Raw genomic sequence first — 25,062 nt, 5'->3', positions numbered from 1 at the left:
TTTGGTCAGGTTGTTCCAAACCTTGGTTTCATTGCCAAAGGTGTGTCGTTGCAACCAATACCATGAACATGATTACGTCTGCTTTTGTAAAAGGTTGGATGAATTTTGTGAAGTATGTTTTGATTACTCCTGAAGAACCAATATTATCTTTGAAAATTTGAGCTTCTTAGTAAGTGCTGGCAAGATTATAGCAGTCGTTGGTCCTGGTGGTTCCAAAAAGAGCACGATTATTTCATCGATTCAACCGTTATTTAAGTACGATGATTAGGATAATGACTCTAAATGTAGAGTTGTGTTCTGATATAAGAAATGATAATATTGCATTTTTTTTCTTATATTTAAACCTTATGTTTAATTAATGTAATTATCAAATCTATTTCCATGTAATTATTTTGTTATGTTGATCAATAACTAAAAGTTTGTTAATTTTATTGTAGTATCATAATTTATTTATATATTTTAAGTTGTCATTAAACTAATTTTATTGGAAGTACTTAATTGAATAAGAACGATCATGTGTTCAAAATGTAATAACGAGAAAGAGAGTTACTTGTACACAAAAAGATATTTACGTTTTTCACTTTCATGGGTACTATGGTATTGAGATAGCATTTGAAACGTGCTTTTGTGTTATAAGTGAAGGTGGGGTTGGTGAAGCTAATAATGAAAATTAGCAGCATTTTAGGAGTGAACATTTATTGTTATGGGAACTACTTAATTAAATAGGCACAACCTTATGTACCAAATCTTATTAAAGAAAAAGATAGAAGATTGTACACAGAAAAGAACTTACATCCTTCACTCATACATAGGTATGGAGTAAGTCTTTACAATGTGCTTTTGTGGTGGCAGTAATCGGTTCAGTTGGTAAAACAACTAATGAAAATTAATAGCATATTGGGAGTAACTAACTAGTGTTATTGGAATTACTTCATTGAATAAACGCGACCATGTGTACAAAATCTTACAAAGAAAAAGACAAATAATTGTACATAGAAAAACACTTACGTCTTTCACTGGTGTTGTGGTATAAAGTAAGCCTTTACAATGTGCTTTTGTAGTGGTAGTGAATACTTGAGTTGGTGAAATAACTAATGAAAATTAATAGCATATTGGGAGTGACTAATTAATGTTATTAGAACTACTTCATTGAATAAACATGAACATGTGTACAAAATGTTACGAAGAAAAAGACAAATAATTGTACATAGAAAAACACTTACGTCTTTGATAACGTTGTCGTTGACTCGATCAAATTAATATTACTAAACTATAGGAACTTCAGTATTGCTAAGATAGTAGTTAAGGAAATAGAAAGGGTAAAGTTAACCCTAAGTCGTCTCCCAATGAACACGAAATTGATTTTTAACAAATTAGTTCTTATAAAACTATACAAAAAAGTTAGTCAAATAAAATAATAAAAATATAGGAGAATTAAGATAAACAAGAAAGAAATAGAAAAGATAAAAAGAGATAAAAACAATAGTAAAGAAAATAGCTTGATTCCATTGCTTTTTCAAAATAGATTCATCATCGGTTATCTAAAGGTTATTGCTCAATTAATTATTGTTGTAGATTTACAAATTAATCAATGTAAAGTCTCAATTAATTTGTTGGCGTTCTCACTTTTAACCAAAGTGAGAATATTTTAGATTATTCACAGTAAATTCAATCAAAGTACAGTCTCAATTAAACTTTACTATGCCTAATCATGTCTATTCCTTTCTTTTCTCACCAACTAGAAAAACTTAATTAATCAAAGTAAAGTCTTGACTAATTTTAGTTAAACTTATTACCTTTGATCAAAGTAAAGTCTCAACTATTGGCAAAAACTTATTTAATCACATGAATGTTTATAAATAAAATCGAAGTAAAGTTTCAATTGAGTTTAAAAACCTTTTAACTCATATCATTAGCATGCATGTAGATTTAAAATCATTACTTTTTACATGATTCAAAGATAAAAGACATAGATGAATTAAAACCTCAACAATAATAAAAAGAACAAAGAAATTATTTCATTCTAACCTCATAATCCATAATAAAATTACAATGGAATCAATCAAAGAAGTTTAACAATCCATAGATTGCGAAAGTAAAATAAAAATAGAGAGAAGAATAGAGAGAAAAAGGAAACGAAATTAGGCCCCCCTAAGGGTTCCAAAACTCTAAAGTTTCGAGCTTTTTTTTTTCTGCTTTCCCTGGTCTCTTTATATAGGACTTAGACTGGTTTTTTTTTTGTTGCTAAAATCTCTCAAATATCTTTTAAAATAATGATAAAGATAAATATTTAAAAATATTTGGAGAGATATAGACTATTTGACAAATATAGTTGGTTGATAATATCAATATCTAATATGATTAAATAAATTAATTACTTAAAGCTATATGATAAATTATCACCAATTAATATTTGTATTAATATTCCAAATCAACCCTTTGCAATCTCCTTAAATTATCTTCTAAATAATCCAATATCTTTAAGATATATTTGTTTGTTGTGGATCTAAAGAGATTCAAGAAGATATTGTCATATATAAAAAGATTTGGTAGTTATTATCTTTTAATATTTTATGATATAATTAAATAAGATAATTATTTAAAAATATCAAATAAAATATCTAAAGATATATTTTTCCCAAATTATCTTATATCATAAAGATAAAGAAAATCGCAAGGTCCAATTTTTTTGTTGCTCTCTTCTTGGTTTAGCCAAATTTCTTCACTTTTTCAAGCTTTTCTTGTCGTCTTTATGCAATGTTTTGCTTGGATTTTTGTGATTTTGATAATTTCTTATTCTTGGATTTATCTTTAAGGTGTCATGAAGCTTTAAGCAATTTATTTCCACACCTCCATGAGCTCAACTTAGCTGCAGCTGCACTAACACACCTCAAAATATCCAAAGAACATTTATGCAACTAAAAAGCTATTTTTAACATGTTTTTGTATCTCATGCTCAATAAACCCAATTATAGGAAATCCCAATTAAATCAATCTTTAAACACACATATTCATAATTAAACACTGAATGAGGGCAAAAATACGCACTTATTAGTCTTTCACTGGTATTGTGGTATAGAGTAAGTCTTTACATGTGCTTTTGTGGTGACAATGAACAGTTGAGTTGGTGAAGCAACTAATAAAAATTAATAGCGTATGAGGAGTAACCAATTAGTGTTATTGGAACTACTTCATTGAATAAACACGACTGTGTGTACAAAATTTTACGAAGAAAAAGACAGATTATTGTACAAGAAAAGCACTAATGTCTTTCACTAGTGTTGTGGTATAAAATAAGCCTTTACAATGTGTTTCTGCCATGGCAGTGAACAATTGAGTTGGTTAAACAACTAATAAAAATTAATAGCATATTGGGAGTAACTAATTAATGTTATTAGAACTACTTTATTGAATAAACATGACCATGTGTACAAAATCTTACGAAGAAAAAGACAAATAATTGTTCATAGAAAAACACTTACATCTTTCATTGGTACTATGGTATAGAGTAAGTCTTTACAATGTGCTTTTGTGGTGATATTGAACAGTTGAGTTGGTGAAACAACTAATAAAAATTAATAGCGTATTGAGAGTAACCAATTAGTGTTATTGGAATTACTTCATTGAATAAACACGACCATGTGTACAAAATCTTACGAAGAAAAAGACAGATAATTGTACATAGAAAATCACTTACGTCTTTCACTGGTGTTGTGGTATAAAGTAAGCCTTTACAATGTGCTTTTGTGGTGACAATGAACAGTTGAGTCGGTGAAACAACTAATGAAAATTAATAGAAAATTAGGCATAAATAGTTTGATGGTACTCACTTTCGTTTTGATGTTTTAGTTTGCTCCTCACTTTTAAAAAAGTTTAATTTGCGTCAACTTTTGAAAAAGTACTTCAATTAGGTCTTTTTTCAGAAAAATATTTTTAATGGCGTGCCACGTGTCAGTCTCTGAATTTTTTTCATTTTTATTATTTTTTATTTTTTTAAAAAAATTTAAATTTTTTTTGATTTTTTTGTGCAACATGTCAGGTCCCTAGTGTGACACGTGACAAGGTACTGCCACGTGTTAGTGTCACTACCAACGGTCATTGTCTTGATTTCAATTTAATGCCTAAATATGTCTATTTGTTTCAATTTAGTCCCCACATATGTCAATTTTTTTTTCAATTTAGTCCCCATGTAACACCCCATTTAAATAATAACTTTAATTTAAATGAAATGCCAAACAAATAGAAATTTAGAGACAAGTCCTGGAGTATAAACGCTACTCCTTACAATATCCAGAAAATGCTAGGCGAGCCAAGGCACTCCATGCTGCCAGATACAAATGAAATCCAAGGAGCTAACAATAGTTAATAGAGTAATAAAGAGTAAAGCAGTACATGGGTCATAGCCCTAAACAAAAGCCCAATTAGAACATGAAGTCCAGTCCAGGCAGACTATGCAGCGGAATCATCCCTTCCTTATTGACCTCGAGTGCCTCTCGCATCTGCTCAAATCAATAAATTGATGATCATCGCAAAAGGAGAAAAACCACACTTAAGACAACCAAACAAGCAAACAGGGTAAGCTAGAGTAGAAACCGTTTATCAAGCGGTCACATGCTATTACCCAATCCAAACAGTATTTATCAACCAATCATGTTACGACTCCTCAAGCAATACACTAGACTCAGACTCGACTCATCCGGATTACATATAATCTGGTCGGATTCAGCGGATGCTTGCACTTGTGGTGGATATCTCTGCTCACCCCCGAATTGCTCACCCCGAGCTAAGTGTTACAAGTGTTACAATGTCTCAATCCCCCCACACAAGGTTAACCCTTAATGAGTTTCAGGCCTCCTGTTGCAACTGCAGCGACACACCTCGAGCTCCCACGCGTTCTCGCTTAGGCGAGCATCTCTTGCCTGAGCGAGATAGTACCTCGCTCAAAACAAAAGCACTCCACCTGAGCGAGAGCTCGAGTGCGAACTAGGGTTTGTTTCTATAAGTCTCACCTAGGCAAGACAGGGTCGCTTGGGCAAAAATGTCAGGTCTCGCCACTGTTCTCCCTGCAACAGTCATATACTCGTGCCCAAACAGCAATACCTTTCTATCCAAACGTTTACAGTAGCACATCAACCACACAATCATGCAAACATTGACAAAATAAGCATGAATCGAGCTGACATGAAATCCCTAGCTTCCTTTACCTGGAAAAGGGTTGATAAGGGACTTTGGCAAGCAAACATAGAGCACAACAGCTCTGAAAATAGGCTTGGAACACTGGAAAACAGTGGAACAGATCTTAAGATTGAGCCCACTACAAACCCTAATTGGAAAAACATGAAACATGCTAAGAAAAGGTGATATGAGTTGGAGAGTAACTTACATGAGTGCGGAAACAAGTTGAACTATGGTGAAGACAATAATGTCTCAAACCCTAGCAGAGAAACGACAGCAGCTCTAAGGAATGGGAGAGACTGTTTTCTAAAAGTGAGGAAATGGAAACGTTAGGCAGATTAGGGTCGTGTTTTCCTCTTTGGGCCAGCCCTTAGGCCCATTAGATTAAAGGCAGCCCTTAAAATAAAAGGTTAATATTTAAGTGGGCCTTACATTCTCCCCAACAACAAAAATTTTTGTCCTCGAATATGAAAACTTACCAACCAAAAAGATGTGGATGTGATTTCCTCATATCCTCCTCCAACTCCCACGTATTGTCACCTGTCCTCCGATCCCAGATGACTTTGACAAGATTGACAAATTTTTCTCTGTGTTCCTCAACTTTGCTATCCTCTAAAGCAACTGGTGGTACCTCTATAGTGAGATCCTCTCTAATATGCACATCCTCGGCTTCCAACACATGAGACGGGTCAAAGACATACTTCCTCAACTGTGATACATGAAATACCGGATGAAGATTTGCCAACTGAGGAGGCAAAGCTATCTCATAAGCCCCGGGCCTAATCCTCCTCGAGATCTGATAAGGACCAAGGAACTTAAGAGAAAGCTTCCTTGAGTGGAGAGCCCTTCCCACACCGGTGGTTCAGGTCACCCTCAAGAACACGTGATCTCCAACCGTGAACTCCAAGGGTCTTCTCCTACGGTCCACATAGGCCTTTTGCCTACTCTGAGAAGCCTGCATCTTGTCTCTCACCAATCTCACTTTCTCAATGGTTTGCTCTAACAACTTCAGTCCAACCAACACTGCCTCCCCATCCTAATGCCAAGATAAGGGAGTCATACACTTCCTGCCATAAAGAGCCTCATAAGGCACCATGCCAATGCTCGCGTGGAAGTTGTTATTGTAGGTGAACTCTATCAAAGGTAGGACTTCATCCCAAGCACCCAGATGATCCAGTACATGTTTTCAACAAATCCTCAAGCGACTGAATCGTCTTCTCAGACTAGCCATCGGTCTGAGGATGATAAGTTGAACTCATGGTGAGCTTGCTACCCAAAGCACTCTGTAGCGTCTGCCAAAACCGTGAAGTGAATCGTGGATCTTTGTCTGATACAATACTCGAAGGCAGTCCGTGCAGCCTCACAATCTCCTTAAAGTACAACTAGGCCAACTTGGCCATTGACATCCTCAAGTTCATTGCAAAGAAGTGAACACTCTTGGTTAATCGATCCACTATAACCTAGATGGTATCATGCCCCTTAAAAGTCTGTGGCAAATGGGTCACAAAATCCATGGAGATGCTATCCCATTTCCACACTGGTATTTCCAAGGGTTGTAGAATCACATCGGGTCTCTGATGCTCAACCTTCGCCTTTTGACACGTTAAGTAGGCTGATACAAATTGTGCTACGTCTTTCTTCATACCCTGCCACCAGAAGTTCTCCTTGAGATCTTGGTACATCTTAGTCACGCCGGGATGCAAACTAAGACGACTTTTGTGTCCTTCCTCAAGGATCAACTTCTTCACCTCCACGTCGCCAGGTACACATACTCTGCCTTGGAACCTCACTATACCATCACTACCCAAAGCAAATTCTCTCGCTTCATCTGACCCAAGATGTTCTCGCACCTAGTTCAAGCTGGCATCTAATAACTGCCTCTCCCTAACTGAATCCAAGAAATCACTATATATAGTTAAGGTACTACACCTAATGGACTCGGATCCCAACTCCACCTGTAGCTTCATATCCTTGAACTGCTCTAGTAGCTCCACCTCCTTTATCATAAGATGCGCGACGTGCACTGTCTTCCTAGTCAAGGCATCTGCTACCACATTTGCCTTTCCCGAATGATACAAAAGTTCAAAATCATAGTCCTTCAGAAATTCCATCCACCTTCTCTGCCTCATGTTCAACTCCTTCTGATTAAACAAATACTTAAGACTTTTGTGATCGCTGAACACACGGAACTGGGCACCGTAGAGGTAGTGCCTCCAGATCTTCAAGGCAAACACAATAGCCGCCAACTCCAAGTCATGAGTGGGGTAGTTTCTCTTATACACCTTGAGTTGCCTCGAAGCGTAGGCCACTGCCTTATTCTTCTACATCAACACACAACCCAACCCTAGATGAGAGGCATCACAATAAACCTCAAAGGGTTTTCCAACATCAGGGATCACTAGGATTGGAGCACTCATCAACCTCCGCTTAAGCTCTTGAAAACTCTCCTCACACTTGTTTGTCCAAGTGAAAGGTTGATCTTTCCGAGTGAGCTATGTCAGAGGTGCCACTATCTTGGAGAATCCCTTTATGAATCTCCTATAGTAGCCAGCTAACCTCACAAAGCTCCTGATCTTGGTTGCTGACTTGGGACTTTCCCACTTAACCACTACATCCACCTTTGCTGGATCCACCGCTATCCCCTGAGCGGAGATCACATGCCCCAAAAACTGTACTTCATTCATCCAGAATTCACACTTGGACAACTTGGCATATAGTTGCTTCTCCCTCAAGACACCGAGCACCAACCTCAAGTGTTCTGCAAGTTCTTCCTGAGTCTTGAAATAGATGAGTATGTCGTCTATGAAGACTACGACAAACTTATCTAAGAAGGGCCTAAAAATTCTATTCATGTAGTCCATGAACACCGTTGGAGCATTGGTCACACCAAAAGACATAACCACATACTCGTAGTGTCCATACCAGGACCTGAAGGCCGTCTTCTGCACATCATCCGCCTTCACTAGGATCTGATGATATCCCAACTGCAAATCTATTTTTGAGAACACCGACGACCCATGCAACTGATCCATCAAGTCATCAATTATCGGAAGAGGATACTTGTTCTTGATCGTCATTTTGTTTAACTGCCTGTAGTCCACACACAGACGTGAATTCCCATCTTTCTTCTTCACTAGCAACACTGGTGCTCCACATGGCAAAGTACTGGGTCAAATGAACTATTTCCCCAATAACCCCTCTATCTAATTCTTAAGCTCGACTAACTCTGCCAGAGCCATGCGATATGGGGCCATCGATACTAGACTGGTTCCAAGCACTAGGTTGATTGAGAACTCCACCTCTCTACTAGGAGGTAATTGTGGTACTTCATTTGGGAATACGTCTTCAAATTCTTGCACCACCGGTATGACAGACTTCATCTCCCCTCCCTCCACCTCTAAATGTGTGAAGATCATGAAACATTGCACACCGCCTTGTAGCTCCTTCCTAACCCCATGAGATGATAACAACACAAGTTCCTCTCAGTTGGGAAATAACAACTTATTCTCTCGACAGTCTATAAGGATGCGATTGGCAGGGAGCCAATCCATTCCTAGGATCACCTCCAACTCCTGTAGAGGTAGGCAGATCAGATTTACCTTGTACTTGCGTCCCTCCACCTCCACTAGACACCTAGCACACAAGGACGACGTCCTGATTAAGCTTGACGCTGGAGTAGATTCCACAAGTTCACACTGCAGCTCACACACCAGCAGACCCATATGTTTCACACAAGCATCTGACACAAAGGAGTGTGTCACTCCAGAATCATACAACACAAAACATTTCACCCCAGCAATCACAAAATACCCCATAACAAGGTTACTTGAGCCTACGACTTCCGCTCCCATCATGGCGTAAACTCTGCCTGTCGCTTGAGGCCTGTCGCCTTTATTTCTTTGCTGACACTGGTGGGGAGTCTGAACTGGAGGGCGTGTGACTACCCTAGCAAGAGTGGGGCAATCTTTCCCAAAGTGGTCTTCCTTCCCACAATTGTTGCACCTACGGTAACCTTCCATGCGTGGGCAGGCGCTCCTCAGATGAGGGCCCCCACATATGTAACACTGCACTCGACCCTACTGAGGAGGAAAGCTCCTAGGCCCTTGGGACTAATGGTGGGGTCTATCATACGGTCTTCCCCACTCTTCATCTCTCGACTTGGACCCAGACGGTCCACCAATCCTCTGTGGTTATTGTGGTTGTTGTGGGTGCTGACCTTCTATTTCACGCTTCATCTTCTCCATCACTCTGGCCTTTTCCACTAGAGCAGCAAAATCCTTGACGGACAATGGAGCCACCATCAAGCGGATATCACCGCGGAGACCATTCTCAAATTTGCGGCATCTCCATTCTTCGTCGAGCGGTAGAGTGTAGAAGTGGCTGAGGTGCTTAAACTTCTCAGCATACTCAATAACAAATTTCCCTCCCTGGGTCAACTAGAGGAATTCTACCTCCTTGGCATACCTCTCGTTGTTAGGGAAATATTCAGAGAGAAATTTCTCCCTGAATGCCTCCCAAGTCACAGGCTCGTCTTTCTCCTCCATGATGGATTTGGTGTTGATCCACCAATGCTCCGCTTCTTCGGTGAGCATATATACAGTAAATGCCAGCCTGTTATCTACCGGACACATCTTCGCATCAAAGATCCTCTCCATATCCTTTAGCCATTGGTATGCGGCGTCAAGACTCGTCTTGCCTCCAAACTTCATGGGGTGATGTTTCAGAAAGTCCTCCAGACTCCACTCCCTAGCTGTAGGTCGTGGCTCGAGACCAAAAGTAGGTGCAGTTGTCCTGTTCTCTTCCAGCTACCGGAGAGCTTCCACTCCCTACTCTTGCAGCCTCTATCTGTTACATCACCAACTGTTGTTGGTCTAGCGACGCTGTCTATCGCTGCATTGATGCCTCGTGTTGTTGCATCATGACTGTACTCTGTTGCGTCATGGCAGCTACCATCACCTCTATTGCCCTGGCGATATCGGGTACTTCACCTTGGGAGGATTGCGGAGTCCTACGAGGAGGTGCCATAGTTCACTGACACATAGGAAATCACTTGGTTAGGCTTGATAAGATAGGAATTTAACTAATAACACTCAAAAAGACACATAGAAAGCTAAAAGGACATCCAAGTCCACAGACCTAAGGAATGACCGCTCTGATACCATAAATGTAACACCCCATTTAAATAATAACTTTAATTTAAATGAAATGCCACACAGATAGAAATTTAGAGATAAGTCTTGAAGTATAAATGCTACTCCTTACAATATCCAGACAATGTTAGGCGAGCCAAGGCACACCATGATGCCATATACAAATGAAATCCAAGGAGCTAACAATAGTTAATAGAGTAATAAAGAGTAAAGCAGTACATGGGCCATAGCCCTAAAGAAAAGCCCAATTAGAACATGAAGTCTAGTCCAGGCAGACTATGCAGCAGAATCATCCCTTCCCTGTTGACCTCGAGTGCCTCTCGCATCTGCTCACATCAATAAATTGATGATCATCGCAAAAGGAGAAAAATGACATACAAGACAACCAAACAAGCAAACAAGGTAAGCTAGAGTAGAAACAATTTGTCAAGCAGTCAGTCCGCTCTAAGTGAGACTAATTGACTCCTTAGAGTGTCAGGATGCAACCTTACCTTGAATCCTTACCAAATTATATAGATGGGGAACCACCATGAATTCTCACTAACAGGGGTCATGGAATTACGTCCCGACCACTGAAGCACGACTAAGAAGTCTCATTTAGAGACTCATTGATTTATGTATTGACCTCATACCAAATATATTCAAAGAACCAAATAATATCAATCATGCATATAAAACCTCATGCCATCCTTATTCATATTCCATGTTTAATCCATACCATCTCATTCTTCCCAATTCGTGAATATAAAGTTTCATCTCATACCAATACCATTGCCACTTTAATACCAACCATATCATTCATTTTACACGCCAAGATCACACCAACATATCAATTCAATTCATAACTACATATATCTCATGCCTTTATCAAACTTCATATTTTAAATATGTAAATCAATCAACCAAACAGTCCATAACAACCAAGTGCAGAAAAACAGCGAGGCCTACAACAGGTCTCGCTCAAGCTAGAAGCCCTCGCTCAGGCGAGAGGAGTCCCCTCGCTCAAGCTACAGGCCCTCACTTAGGCGAGATCGCGACAGAGGCCTTGGGAGGTTTTTTGCATACTCGTGCGGCGAGCCCTCCTCACCTGAGCGAGCCAACTCCTCGCCCAAAGGTGAGGTTCCTCGCCTGGGCTGCAATTGTAGCGATACACCTTGAGCTCCCACGCGTTCTCGCTTTGGTGAGCATCTCTCGCTTGAGCGAGATAGTACCTCGCTCAAAACGAAAGCCCTCCGCTTGAGCGAGAGCTCGAGTGCGAACTAGGGTTTGTTTCTACAAGTCTCGCATAGGCGAGACAGGGTCGCTTGGGCGAAAATGTCGGGTCTCGCCATTGTTCTCCCTGCAACAGTCATATGCTCGTGCCCAAACACTAATACCTTTCCATCCAAACATTTACAATAGCACATCAACCACACAATCATGCAAACATTGACAAAATAAGCATGAATCGAGCTGACATGAAATCCCTAGCTTCCCTTACCTGGAAAAGGGTTGATAAGGGACTTTGGCAAACAAACATAGAGCACATCAACTCTGAAAATAGGCTTGGAACACTGGAAAATAGTGGAACAAATCTTAAGATTGAGCCCACTATGAACCCTAATTGGAAAAACATGAAACATGCTAAGAAAAGGTGATATGAGTTGGAGAGTAACTTACATGAGCGCGGAAACAAGTTGAACTATGGTGAAGACAAGGATGTCTTAAACCCTAGCAGAGAAACGACATCAGCTCTAAGGAATAGGAGAGACTATTTTCTGAAAGTGAGGAAATGGAAACGTGAGGGCACATTAGGTTCTGGTTTTCCTCTTTAGGCTAGCCCTTAGGCCCATTAGATTAAAGGCAGCCCTTAAAATAAATGGTTAGAATTTAAGTGGGCCTTACACCCCACATAAATCCTTTTGATTTAATTTAGTCCCAATTTTTTTTTTCAAAATAGAGAAATATTGTTTCTCTTAATACGAAATTATTATTTATATATATGTTATATTGATATTTATTATTAAAAATACTTACAAAATGTATTGATATTTATATTAAAATTTAAAACATGGGTGAACAATAAAAAATATATAATATGTTATAATGGCATTTTCAAAATAAAGCAATATTATCTCTTTCTTAAATTTGAAATTTGAGACCAAACTTATTATTTATATAAATGTCATACTCATTTTTTTTCTCAAAATAGTGCAATATTGTCTCTTTCTTAAATTTGAGACCAATCTTATTACTTATATAAATGTTATACTTATATAAGAGATACAATATTTCTCTATTTTGAAAAAAAAAAATAGGACTAAATTGAAGTAAATAGACATATGTGGGGACTAAATTAAAACAAATAGACATATGTGCGGACTAAATTGAAATCAAGATAATAATACTTGGTAGTGACATTAACACGTGTCAGTACCTTGCCACGTGGCAATAATAATGCCACATGTCACACTAGGAACATGCCACGTGGCAAAAAAAAATTAAAAAGATGAAAAAAATCCAAAGACTGACATGTGGCACGTTATTAATGGCGTTAATAATGTTTTTTCTGAAAGGGACCTAATTGAGGCACTTTTTCAAAAGTTGGAACGTAATTGAAACTTTTTTAAAAGTAGGGACCATACTGGAACATCCGAACGAAAGTGAGAATCATCCGATTAATTAAACCTAGAATTTAAGAGTGTGTTAGGAGTAACCAATTAGTGTTATTAGAACTACTTCATTGAATAAACATGACCATGTGTACAAAATCTTATGAAGGAAAAAGATAGATAATCGTACATAGAAAAACACTTATGTCTTTCATTGATATTGTGGTATAGAGTAAGCCTTCCCAATATGCTTTTGTGGTATTAGTGAACATTGAGTTGATGAATCTATTAATGAAAATTGTAGCATATTGAAAGTGATTGGAATTTGGGTTCACTTTTTTGGTTCATTTCGATCTAATTTGGGTGCACATTAACCAACTACATAATTCTAAAAATAATAGTGATTGGAATTCCGTTTAGCATTATCTACCTCTCTCTTTCATACTTTTTATACAATATAAAAAACTAATAGTGGTAATTTTCATGCACATTAATAAGAAAATATAAAAATAAAAGAAATTATAATTAAAATAAATAATTATACAATGATAATCATTTATCATTTAAATTATAATTAAAACAATAAAAGAAATTATAATAATGGTAATTTAAATTTTATAAAATTAATTATAAAACAAAAAAAAAATATTAGTATACAAATAAAAATGAATAAAAAGAAAAAAATTCCTTTTTTTTAAATAAACAAATTAAAATAAATATATTCTACTATAAAAATAAAATAAAATAATTAAAATATAAACTATTAATCAAAATACTTCTAATATACAATTGAATTTAAAATTTGTCCATATATCGCAAAGGGTATTGTAATATTGTCTTTACTTTCATAAGTAATTACAACTATTTGAGAGTATTATGTTCTAAAAAAAATACAATGTACATTTTCATTCCTCTTCATCTTGATCTTCCTAAGGTAAGAGACTCCATCCAATGTTTCTTACACATAAATCACAACACCCTCATTCTCCTTAAGTTTGTTTTTCTTATAGGATCTGATTGGTGGCCAACCCATTATCTTTGTCTTGTAATACATGTAAACACATTCAATGAGTCACTCAATTCAAAATCATCAAACACACAAAAAACTTCAACGCATCCCCACTCATCAACACAACATGAGAAAAAGGCCTTTGAGTTCTAATAATAATATGTTAATGGAACTTACTTGGCTGGAGGTGTTGCCTCAATTTTCAACAATTTTTGAGCATTAGAAATAGTCTTTTGAGAAGTTTTAGTTTTGTTGGTAATTCTAACCGCACTAACACAAAAAAGGCCTTCAACGTCACCTGTTTAACGTTTGCTCAAAAGAACACCAACGTAAAAAATGACCGGTGGCAGTTTTGTAAATAACTGGACAAATTTAACGTCTACCCATCAACGCCCCGACGTCAAGTAACGTCGGCCCACCAGCGCCCCGACGTCATCTTCAAAAGGACGTCGGCCCTAGAGCTCCCTGACGTCAAATTACATCAGCCCTAGAGCTCCCAAACGTTAAATTACGTCGGCCTGGCACAACACAGACGTTAATTTTTTCCTAAAACCAGCGCGAACCCCTCTTCTCCCCTCTGTTACGTTGCGCGTTCTTCTCCTCCGTGCCGGCGAAATCGAGAGCCACCATTGCAGGTCAGTTGTTCGTTTTCCACCACTGAAAGTTGTTGGGTTTTGATTTGTGGATTGATTTAGGAGTTTTGAACCGAATATTTTTCGTTTTTGTCCCCATTTTGCAGTGTTATTCTTCGTCTCCGTGGTGTGTGAAACGGAATATTGGCCTCGCACATTCTCCCCTCCGTGCCGGCGACGACGCCATTGCAGGTACATTTTTTCATTTCCACCACTGAAAGTTGTTGGATTTTGCTTTGTGGATTGGTTTTGAGTTTTGAGCCCAATATTTATCGTTTTCGTTCCCATTTGGTAGTGTTTTTCTTTCCCATATTTGGCCAGCCAGTAGCACGTTCGGCCCCTAAGACCACTCTCCTCCAACTTCGATTTTGGTTTTGCAACAAGAGGTTAGCTTTACTTATCCTTCTTTTTGCATTTTGTTAGTGTGTTCATATTGTATGTATGAAATTGAATTTTTTTTACCGTTGTAGTTTAACATTTTGAATATTTTTTAGTTAGTTTTTTGGGTCTACTTTTTTATTTTGAATTTTTGTATTAATATTTACATAATTTTGAAAGAAATTTATGTTTATTGTTAGATTTCTTTTATTTAAAATATTTTCAATTTTATTTGATTTTTTAATACTATGGTTGCATTGTTGTTTTATATATGAAGATTTATTATAATTTTAATTAAATACTGAGCGAACCTTAGTTCCCGTTTAAGATTTAGTACAAATGATTAAATGTTTAATCGTTTGTATTAAATCTTGAATTGTCTGATCGGACAGTTTGAAAGAATTATTTTTCATAATTTGTTATAACGCATACATTTAGGTTTATGCATAAATTTCACAAAATTTCGATTGAGGCTAATTTGTGTTGTTCTCTGGATGCATACTTGATTGTGATCATGATTAATCACTTTCATTTCGTGTACTTCAGAGACCAATGCGAAATGCTGTCAAAATTTTGTGAAATTTATGATGTTTGACTTATTTGTATATGTGTTAGAAAATTATGAAAAATAATTTTTTCGAATGGGTAGGGCCTCACCTAGTGAGAGTTAAAAGTTTGAGATTGATTGAGTTTTTTACGAACATAGTATGGATCGAAGCTGGATGAATGAGCTTCGCATAAGTGAAGAGTATGAAAAGGGGGTTTCTGATTTTTTGCAATATGTTCAAGAACACGCAATCTCAAGTAACGGGACATATTTTTGTCCTTGTGTTCGTTGTCTTAATCAAATACGTCATGACTTGGGAACAATGCGTGATCATCTATTCATCTTTGGTATAATGAGAAGTTATACACTTTGGACTTGGCATGGAGAAGTATTAGACAAGCCTACGACGTCACGAGGAACAAATTATGTAGACGACTGGATGAATGATCATTTAGAAGATATGGTACGTGATGTTGGGGAGGAGAATTTTGGAAAAGTTCATTTATATGATTCTCTTAAGTCCGATTCAGAGGAAGAATTGTACCCAGGATGCACTAACTTTACGCGACTGTCAGCAACTTTGAAATTATTTAGTTTAAAAGCAAGGCATGGATGGACGGATACAAGTTTCACAGAATTGTTGGAGTTGTTAAAGGAGATGCTTCCAGAAAATAACATGTTACCTATCCGTAATTACGAGGCGAAGAAAGTTTTATGTCCAATGGGTTTGGAATATCAAAAGATACATGCATGCCCAAATGATTGTGTTTTATACAGAGACGAGTTTGCTTCACTGAAGGCGTGTCCAACATGTGGTTTATCGCGATTTAAAAAGAAAATTGATGGAAATAGTGGCGATGAAGACAAAGATGGTCCACCTGCTAAGGTGATGTGGTACCTTCCTATAATACCTAGATTCAAACGACTATTTTCCATTAAAGAAGATGCAAAAAACCTGAAATGGCACGTTGATGGAAGAAAGTGTGATAATCTTCTTCGACACCCAACTGATTCTCCACAATGAAAGAAGATTGATGAAACATTTCCAGAATTTGGTGCTAAGCCAAGAAACTTAAGACTTGGACTTGCTACAGATGGTATGAATCCTTATGGGAACTTAAGTAGCAAACATAGTTCATGGCCAGTTTTGCTGATGATTTACAATTTATCTCCTTTGTTGTGCATGAAGAGGAAATATATGATGTTGTCTATGATGATATCGGGTCCTAGACAACCTGGAAATGACATTGATGTGTACCTAAAGTCGTTGATCAATGATTTGAAACTGTTATGGGAAGAAGGTGTCGATGTGTATGATTCATATTCTCAAGAATTGTTTTGTTTGCGTGCAATGTTGTTTTGCACCATAAATGATTTTCCAGCATATGGAAACTTGAGCGGTTACAGTGTTAAATGTCATTTTGCATGTCCCATTTGTGAAAAAAACACGACTTATATTCAATTGAAGCACGGTCAGAAAACTGTGTATACAAGACATCGAAAGTTCCTTCCTTGAAATCATCCTTATCGTAGAATGAAAAAAGCATTTAATGGAAGTCTTGAGGATGAAGTTGTAGCGAGACCCCGCAATGGTGAAGAAATATACAACCAAGTGGAAAACATTGACATTGTGTTTGGGAAACATCCAAAGAAAAAGACCACGGAGAAAAGCATTTGGAAGAAACGATCAATCTTCTTTAATATTCCATATTGGTGTAAACTTGAGGTACGACATTGTATAGACGTGATGCACATTGAAAAAAATGTATGTGATAGCGTCATCGGGACTTTACTAAATGTAAAAGGAAAGACTAAAGATGGAGTTAAAGCACGACAAGATTTGGCTGAAATGGGCATCCGTTCTGAGTTACATGCACAATCAATTAGAAGACGAACCTACCTGCCTCCAGCTTGTCACACTCTTTCTAGAAAAGAGAAGCAAATTTTTTATGAGTATTTAAGAAGTGTGAAGGTCCCCCAAGGTTACTCTTCAAATATTAGTAGCCTTGTTTCTATGCAAGATTTAAAGTTAGTCGGTTTCAAGTTTCACGATTATCATGTGTTGATGCAACAACTTTTACTAGTAGCTTTTCGAGCCATCTTACCTACTTCTGTCAGAGGTATTCTAACACGTTTGTGTATGTTCTTCAATGCCATATGCAAGAAGTTTATTGACCCTCGAGTGTTAGACGATTTGGAAAATGAGGCCATTAGACTATTGTGTCAATTGGAAATGTATTTTCCACCTTCATTTTTCGATATCATGGTTCATTTGATAGTTCATCTTGTGAGGGAAATTCGATTATGTGGGCCAGTTTTCTTGAGATGGATGTACCCAGTGGAAAGATACATGAAGATCTTAAAGGGATATGTCAAGAATCAGTATCGACCAGAAGCTTCAATTATAGAGCGGTACATTGCAGAAAAAGCCATTGAATTCTGCTCAAGTTATATGCCAAGTTGTGAACCAATTGGAGTTCCTAAGACTAGACATGAAGGCAAATGTGAAGGTAAGGGTGTGCGTGGAGTGAAGATTCAAAGTGTTAGTAGAAAATTAGTTGATCAAGCCCATTTGTACATCTTAAACAACACTGTAGAGGTCATTCCTTACATTACGCAACACATTGATGAAACGAAATCAGCAAATCCACGAATGAGTGAAAAATGGACACTTAATGAACATAACAAAACATTCTTATCATGGTTTAAGAAAAATGTTTACGCGACTCCAAATGTTTCTAAAACTCTATTGAGGCTAGCTCATGGACCGAACAATGATGTCATTACATATGGCGGGTACTACATAAACAATCATTGTTTCTATTCAAAGATGGAAGATGACAAAAGTAGAGTTCAAAATAGTGGGGTTACACTTCAAGCTGAATCTATACATTTTGCCAGTTCTAAGGACAAGAATCCAATTACAACATCCATGAGTTACTTTGGAAAAATACACAAAATATGGGAAGTTGATTATGTGACTTTTAGAGTGCTAGTTTTCATGTGTAAATGGGTTGATAGTAATTCGGGTGTTAGCACAGATGACTTTGGCTTTACTTTGGTGGATCTTAACAAGATGAGTGATACAAATGAAACATTTATTATGGCTAGTCAAGCAAGACAAATTTTTTATGTCATTGATCCAGCCAATTAGAAATTGTCAGTTGTATTAGAAGGAAGAAACATGCACGTAAATGATGATGAAGATTGTCTAGACATACTTGAGACAACGTCTTTCTCATCAAGAACCATTCAAGACAAAGTTGATGATGTAATTGATGACATCCATGCTATTCGAAGTGATCACAATGAAGGCATATGAGAGAACACAATTTCTTGATAGGTGTTTATTTAATAATATTGTCACATTTACAATTTTTTATTTTTCTTGTTGTTTTAATATAATAGACGTTAATTGAGTATATTTTCATTGTTAACATTTCCTAATGATATGTTTTAGGCATGACAAGCTCCGGATCAGACCAGGAGGGACCTGGTAGATATATGACTCGGTTGTCGGATGTCACAAACCGATGAGAGAGGATGCCGGTCCACATTGATCCTCGATCGGGTGAACCCAGTGGCCCTTGGGAAAAAAAGTATCGTAGCTACATAGGAATGTTGGCCAAAACGAAAGTTTCTATTGCAATTGCATGTTGGGATGACGTCACGGAGGTTGAGAAGAACCTCCTATGGCAGAATCTTGTGGTATGTTTACTTAAACCAACTATAGTATTTTTTTTATGTTACTATTAACATAACATATTTTATGTTTCAAACAACACAAATTTGAGATTACTCCGAACACTGAGCGAATTAGAAAGATTCACATAGCCACCAGATGGAGAGACTTCAAGGCAAGGCTCACACGTTTATATGTGTTTGGAGATATACAACATGACACTCCTTGTGAGAAGTACAAAATCTCTGAGGAGGAGTGGATGCAATTTTGTGCATGTAGAGAGTCTGGAGACTAGCAGGTTTGTTTGTTAAATTTGTTTATAGTGACACTAGTCATACATTTGTGTATTAAAACTATTAAATAATGTTATGTGTGACAGGAAAAAAGGACAACAACCCAACAAAGACAAAAACTTAATGATACATCACACGTACTCTCTCGAGGTAGTTATGCATTATTGGAGAAAAAATTGAAAAAGTCTCGTGCACAGTCTCTGGGACTTGAGTCCCCTGACCTAGTGGATGCAATTCCTAGGTACGAGATGTGGAAGGCTGCTCGGACTAAGTCCGATGGGCAAAAGACATCACAATCAGCTCAAATCATATCTCAAAAAATAATAAGTACAAACCTTATTTGACTATCATAGTTCATATGTTTCTCCTTTTGATTAAACTTTCTTTTTTGGTGTAGGATGAATTAATTGAGCAAGAGACTCAGGGTTTGTTTGTTGGCCATGGTCGGGACGATATACTCACAACGACAATTGGAAGGCCAGAGCACCCAGGACGTGTGTGTGGTGTTGGAGGTGCCATTTCGAGATTACTTTGGTCCTCCACAAAGAAGTAATGAATCGTTGAGTCAAGAGGCCTTGAGGAAGATGGAGCAACAAATGGAGGAAAGATTCAACCAACGCATGGGAATTATGGAGAAACGTTTTATGGAACAACTTCAACAACAACAACAAATACAAAAAACACTTGAAGAAAAGCTTCAGTCCATGCAGCAACAGAACATGGAATTACCCACTCAAGCTCCAACAGGACAACGTGTGAGTACAAAAGGCTCATGCTCTGGTGTAGATAATACTAACTACACAAGTCAGTATGAGCTATTGGTTGATGAAGACCCCCCGTGCGTAGTGGCCATAGGATGACAACTTCAGGGTGGGGAGACTATCCATGGTGTTCCTCTATTGCCCTAGTATGCGCGTGTGATGATTGATGAAGTTCGAGATCCCCATGCTCAAGTGCCTGTGCCAACTTCAGAAATCCAATTTGTTGGGGAAGCTTTAGGCACATTTATGGCTTGGCCTAAAGCATTGATCATGCCATACTTTAGCCTACCAAAGGTATTATGACATCATGTTTTTAGTAGTTCAATCTTACAATTTATAAAACTTTTAATGTTAAACCTTTCTAAATCTTTATTTCAATCCACTCGTCCTGAAAAACAGCCGGTCCGACGTCCACGTGTAATACGTGAAGATGATGAAATGACAGAAGCAGAAGATGATCCTCTAGGAAAGCTGCTTCTGAAATTACACAAGTTGAAAAGAGGACCGGTAGAGCTAGAGTGGGAGTTAAGAGTATTTGGCCTCCATTATCATGTCCCATTGTACATAAACCTGAATGATGCACTAGAGATCATTACAGGTGACAAGATGTTAAATATTTCAATCATACAACTATGGTGCATGTAAGATTTTTTTTATTGTATTTCATATTTAAAGCAAGGAATTGGTACCTTTTAATATTATACCTAATTGTCTTCTTGTAGGTACATGGACAAAGTCATTGTGGACCAAAGTCGATCTTCCGTCTATGGATTCATTGAACCTCAAACAATTCAACCTTCGGGAAACTTACCTGACCACATCAAACTTTATTTGCAAACATGGATGGTTGAGTCAAATAGAGAGATCTACTTTGCACCATACATTGATTCGTAAGTGTTTTTGCTAATAATATTTTGTGAAGTATTATTAATTATTTTGGCTAAGTACTTGTGATTGATGGTAGGTATCAGTGGCGGATCTTGACCTATATCTTTGGGGGAGCCAAAATAATACATTCAAAATTTGTATTATTAATACAATAAAAACATGAGTATAATTGTAACTATAAAAGAATTCACACACATAAGTAAAATATAAGTATATATAAGTATATAAATGATTGTCCTTAATTTCTTAAGATCCTTAATCAATAGTTAAGTTTCTTAAAATCTTTCTTCAATAATTAAAACAAAACTAAAAGTAATTGAATCAGAGCTAAAATTGTCTACAATAAATTCATCTTTCATTTTATTTTACAATATATATATATATATATATATATATATATATATATATAAACTTAAGACTGAAAAATAATTTATCATAAACTAATAAAAATTAAAATATCTAATTCCTAGAAACAAAATATATGATAATCAAGTTACACTTAAAAATCGGTTATGAAAAAACATATAATACATTACTTTTTTCTTCTATATTATAAACAATGAATAAACCAAAGACTTATATTTCTTCAAGTGAGACAATACAATTACCTTTTTTTATCTTCGATAATGGAAGAGAATAAAGGAGAGAGATGAGAACAAAAATAATGAATTTGTGTCTAATTATTTTTTTTTCATAAATAAACGAAAGAAACACAAGTAAAGAGAGAGATGAGAGCAAAAATAACGAGTTTGTGTCTAATTTCATTTTTTTTCATAAACAAAAGAAAAACACTCACAAATGAGTGTGAGAAATCACTACAATATATAAAAAATTAAAAAATAATTGGAAAAAAATAAATAAAAAATAAAAATAAAAAAATATTTTTTTATCTTTTAATTCTTTATTATATTTAATTTATGTTTTATTATTTATTAATATTAAATATTATACTTTATAAAATGAATAAAAATATATTCAATTAAACTTTCATAAATTTTCAACATTTTCAATATATATAATAAATAATTTAAAACATTTTAAAATAAAATATATAGTTTAAACTTTTTTTAAATAAAATATATAACTAAAAAAATTTCAAAAAAAATAGAGGGGGCTAGGGCACCCGCCTGCCCCTCTTATAATCAGCCATTGGTAGGTATCATTGGCAACTTTGTCTCATCATTCCAAGACAATGCCTAGTTGTATGGTTTTGTTCATGCCATAGGAAGATTCCACCAGCTTTTAAAAACATGTTACAAGAGTAAGTATTATTTTTTTTTCAATTCTAACCTATGTATCTACTTAGTTATAAACACTTACATATGTTTTATGTTTCCAAAATTTCATTAGAATTGTGGGTAAGCCTAGAGGCCAACAACTTAAAGTCATATATCCAAAGATTAGAACTCATTCATTTTAAAGTTATTAATTTCTATATGTCAACTTATGACTTTGATGTGTTTATTTTATTTGTAATGTTCAGTGTAACAAGCAAGAAGATTCATGGGAATGTGGATATTATGTCATGTCTTGGATAAGAACAATCATTCGAGCTGCAATTAAGGATGAATGGATAGAGGTAATTATATATATCTTTCACATATTATAACTCATATCAAACTTTAAAGAATGATATTCATACATAATGAAATTGTATTACTTTTTCAGCAATTCAAGAATCCATCACCTCTGCCAGATGACATTATCCACACACTAAGACAGGAATGGGCAACATATCTATTGGAGAGATGGAGTTGATACCACATGAATTAGAACTCGTTTTAAAAACTTTATTGTGCAAGAATTTCATGTTGGAACTTTTAGTTTGTTGTTATTTATATTAGTTTAGAATATATGTTGAAACTTTAGTTCTATTATATATAACTGTAACTCTAGAATTGTTCTGAAAGTATTATGAAATTGTTCTGGGAATTTTCTGATTTTCAAGTGTGTGGATGTTGTAAAAACAGTCAAATTTTTTTTAAAAAATGGAGCAGTTTGACGTCTAGTGTGGCCTGACGTCTATCTATACCAGGGCCGACATTATTTAACGTCTGACGGGCTTTGACAAACGTTAAATTGCTCAAGTTTTTCCCTCTTTTCAGCGCGAAAATTGACGTCTGCTGTTACTGGCCCCGACGTTGGATAACGTCGGACTCTTAAAGGACCGACGTCAAGTGACGTCTGCTATTTTTTCGACGTTATTTTGACGTCACCCGGTATGACGTCGATGTTTGAGCAGACGTCAAAAGTCGAAAATGTCGGATGTTAAAATGCTTTTTTGTGTTAGTGCCGGTGAATGCAGTGTTTTTTCCTAAGTTCCTTATGAATTCACTGTCATGTTAGCAAAAGCACCTCCTACAAGTTTTCTACAATAGAGAGCTAACTATCCTTTCACTTGATTATTTCCTATGAATATCCAAAAGTAATACTTCAAATCAACATGCAATAATTTTTTTCTTCCTTTTCATTGCACATACCACAAAAACAAGAATGTTCTCTAAAAAAGATAACCTAAAAAAACAATGATGTTTAGGTAATTCAAAAACGAAAATATGAATCAATTGACCCTACCCAAGTATATATATATATATATATATATATATATATATATATATATATATATATATATATATATATATATATATATATATATATATATATATATATATATATATATATATATATATATATATATATATATATATATATATATATGGTTTGTATAAACAAAGGAAAGAATACGCATTCAATTAATCCCTTTGGTGACCCTTCAAAATTCAAGCCACTCTTTGCCATTTCAAAAGAGAAACAAGCACCTAACTTGAGTGACAACCACACACTTACATTTCTCTTCAAAGACCATCTTTCTTATTATTTCAATGCTAGTATCACTCCTTAGCTATAATTATGACTACATCTTAACCAAATTTTCACATTTACAACTACCTTAAATATTTAGAGTCTGAACTCCTTCCCCCCACAGTACAATAATTCTAAGTGAACATATAATCAGTTATTTAACTCTTACCTGCAATGCCACTAAAAAGAGGCACTCCACAAAGCTTTCGCACCTTTACCATATCTCTTGTGAACCTATTTGATCCTTTCAGCAGACCTGCAAATTTCATTGCAAGTCTAATTAAATGAAGCAACACAAGTGTCTCACTATACTTTGTCCTAGTGTAGCTAAAAAAGGAGTGAATATTGTTGTGATATGCGTAGTATGGAACAAGTGTAAAGAATCCAACAATTTTAATGACAAAGTCCTCATACGAGGTTAGTTTATGGGAGATTGAGAAAGCTTGAATAGCTAGCTATATTTACATGAACATCATCATCAACTTTGATATAGAAGTCAACATCCCATAAGTTAACAACCACTTAACCAGAAAAGATGAGATTTTGAATACTACACATGATTTATAAGAATCATAACAGAAAGATACTAAGACTAAGATTGAAATTAAGATATATAGCACCCAGTCAAAATTGCACTATCAAAATAAATTAGAAACCCCGAGATTCCTTCTACTAACACAATACAACACTATTCAAACTACCATCAAATCGGAGTTCCCAAATCAGTGAAAATTGAAAACGAAGAAATGTTCAATTCTCTTTTGAGCAAGTGAATATTATCAGAACCCAAACCATACCATTAAAAACTGAAACAGATAGGAAGAAACAAGACTTCACGCTACAAGAGAAAACGGTCCTCATTGACGCAGCATCGCCAAGAGAACGCGAGATCCGATGTTGGCCCGGTTGGACAAGAGTCTACAAAAACCTACGTCAAGAATAAATGAGAAAATATATCAAAATTATTATTTTCTTTCTAAATATTTTTATCTTTTCATTTTATTTTCTATTTTTACCAAGCAACATATATTTCACTTTATTTTACTTTTCTTAATATCAGTTTTCTCCTATTTACAGAGTCTGTGGACGATAGT

The 25,062-nt window shown here is 35.9% G+C and overlaps 1 long non-coding RNA gene and 1 pseudogene across 1 annotated transcript; one reads left to right on the top strand and one right to left on the bottom strand.

The window, feature by feature from the left end:
• Positions 1 to 4,200: 4,200 nt before the first annotated feature.
• Positions 4,201 to 24,900, bottom strand: LOC114189168 (uncharacterized). The gene is made up of 3 exons (XR_003605577.2): positions 24,766 to 24,900; positions 24,138 to 24,224; positions 4,201 to 4,499 (listed from the first exon to the last, which is right to left on the bottom strand). It is a non-coding gene; the product is annotated as an uncharacterized LOC114189168 (long non-coding RNA).
• Positions 13,969 to 20,863, top strand: LOC146885378 (uncharacterized; annotated as a pseudogene).
• Positions 24,901 to 25,062: the final 162 nt, after the last annotated feature.

This window comes from Vigna unguiculata, chromosome 6, assembly GCF_037176805.1.
Source record: "Vigna unguiculata cultivar grain cowpea cultivar isolate G323 ecotype 2 chromosome 6, ASM3717680v1, whole genome shotgun sequence".
Lineage (NCBI taxonomy): Eukaryota > Viridiplantae > Streptophyta > Magnoliopsida > Fabales > Fabaceae > Vigna > Vigna unguiculata.
The sequence above is the reverse complement of the archived record's forward strand: the minus strand, read 5'-3'. Positions and strand labels throughout refer to the sequence as shown.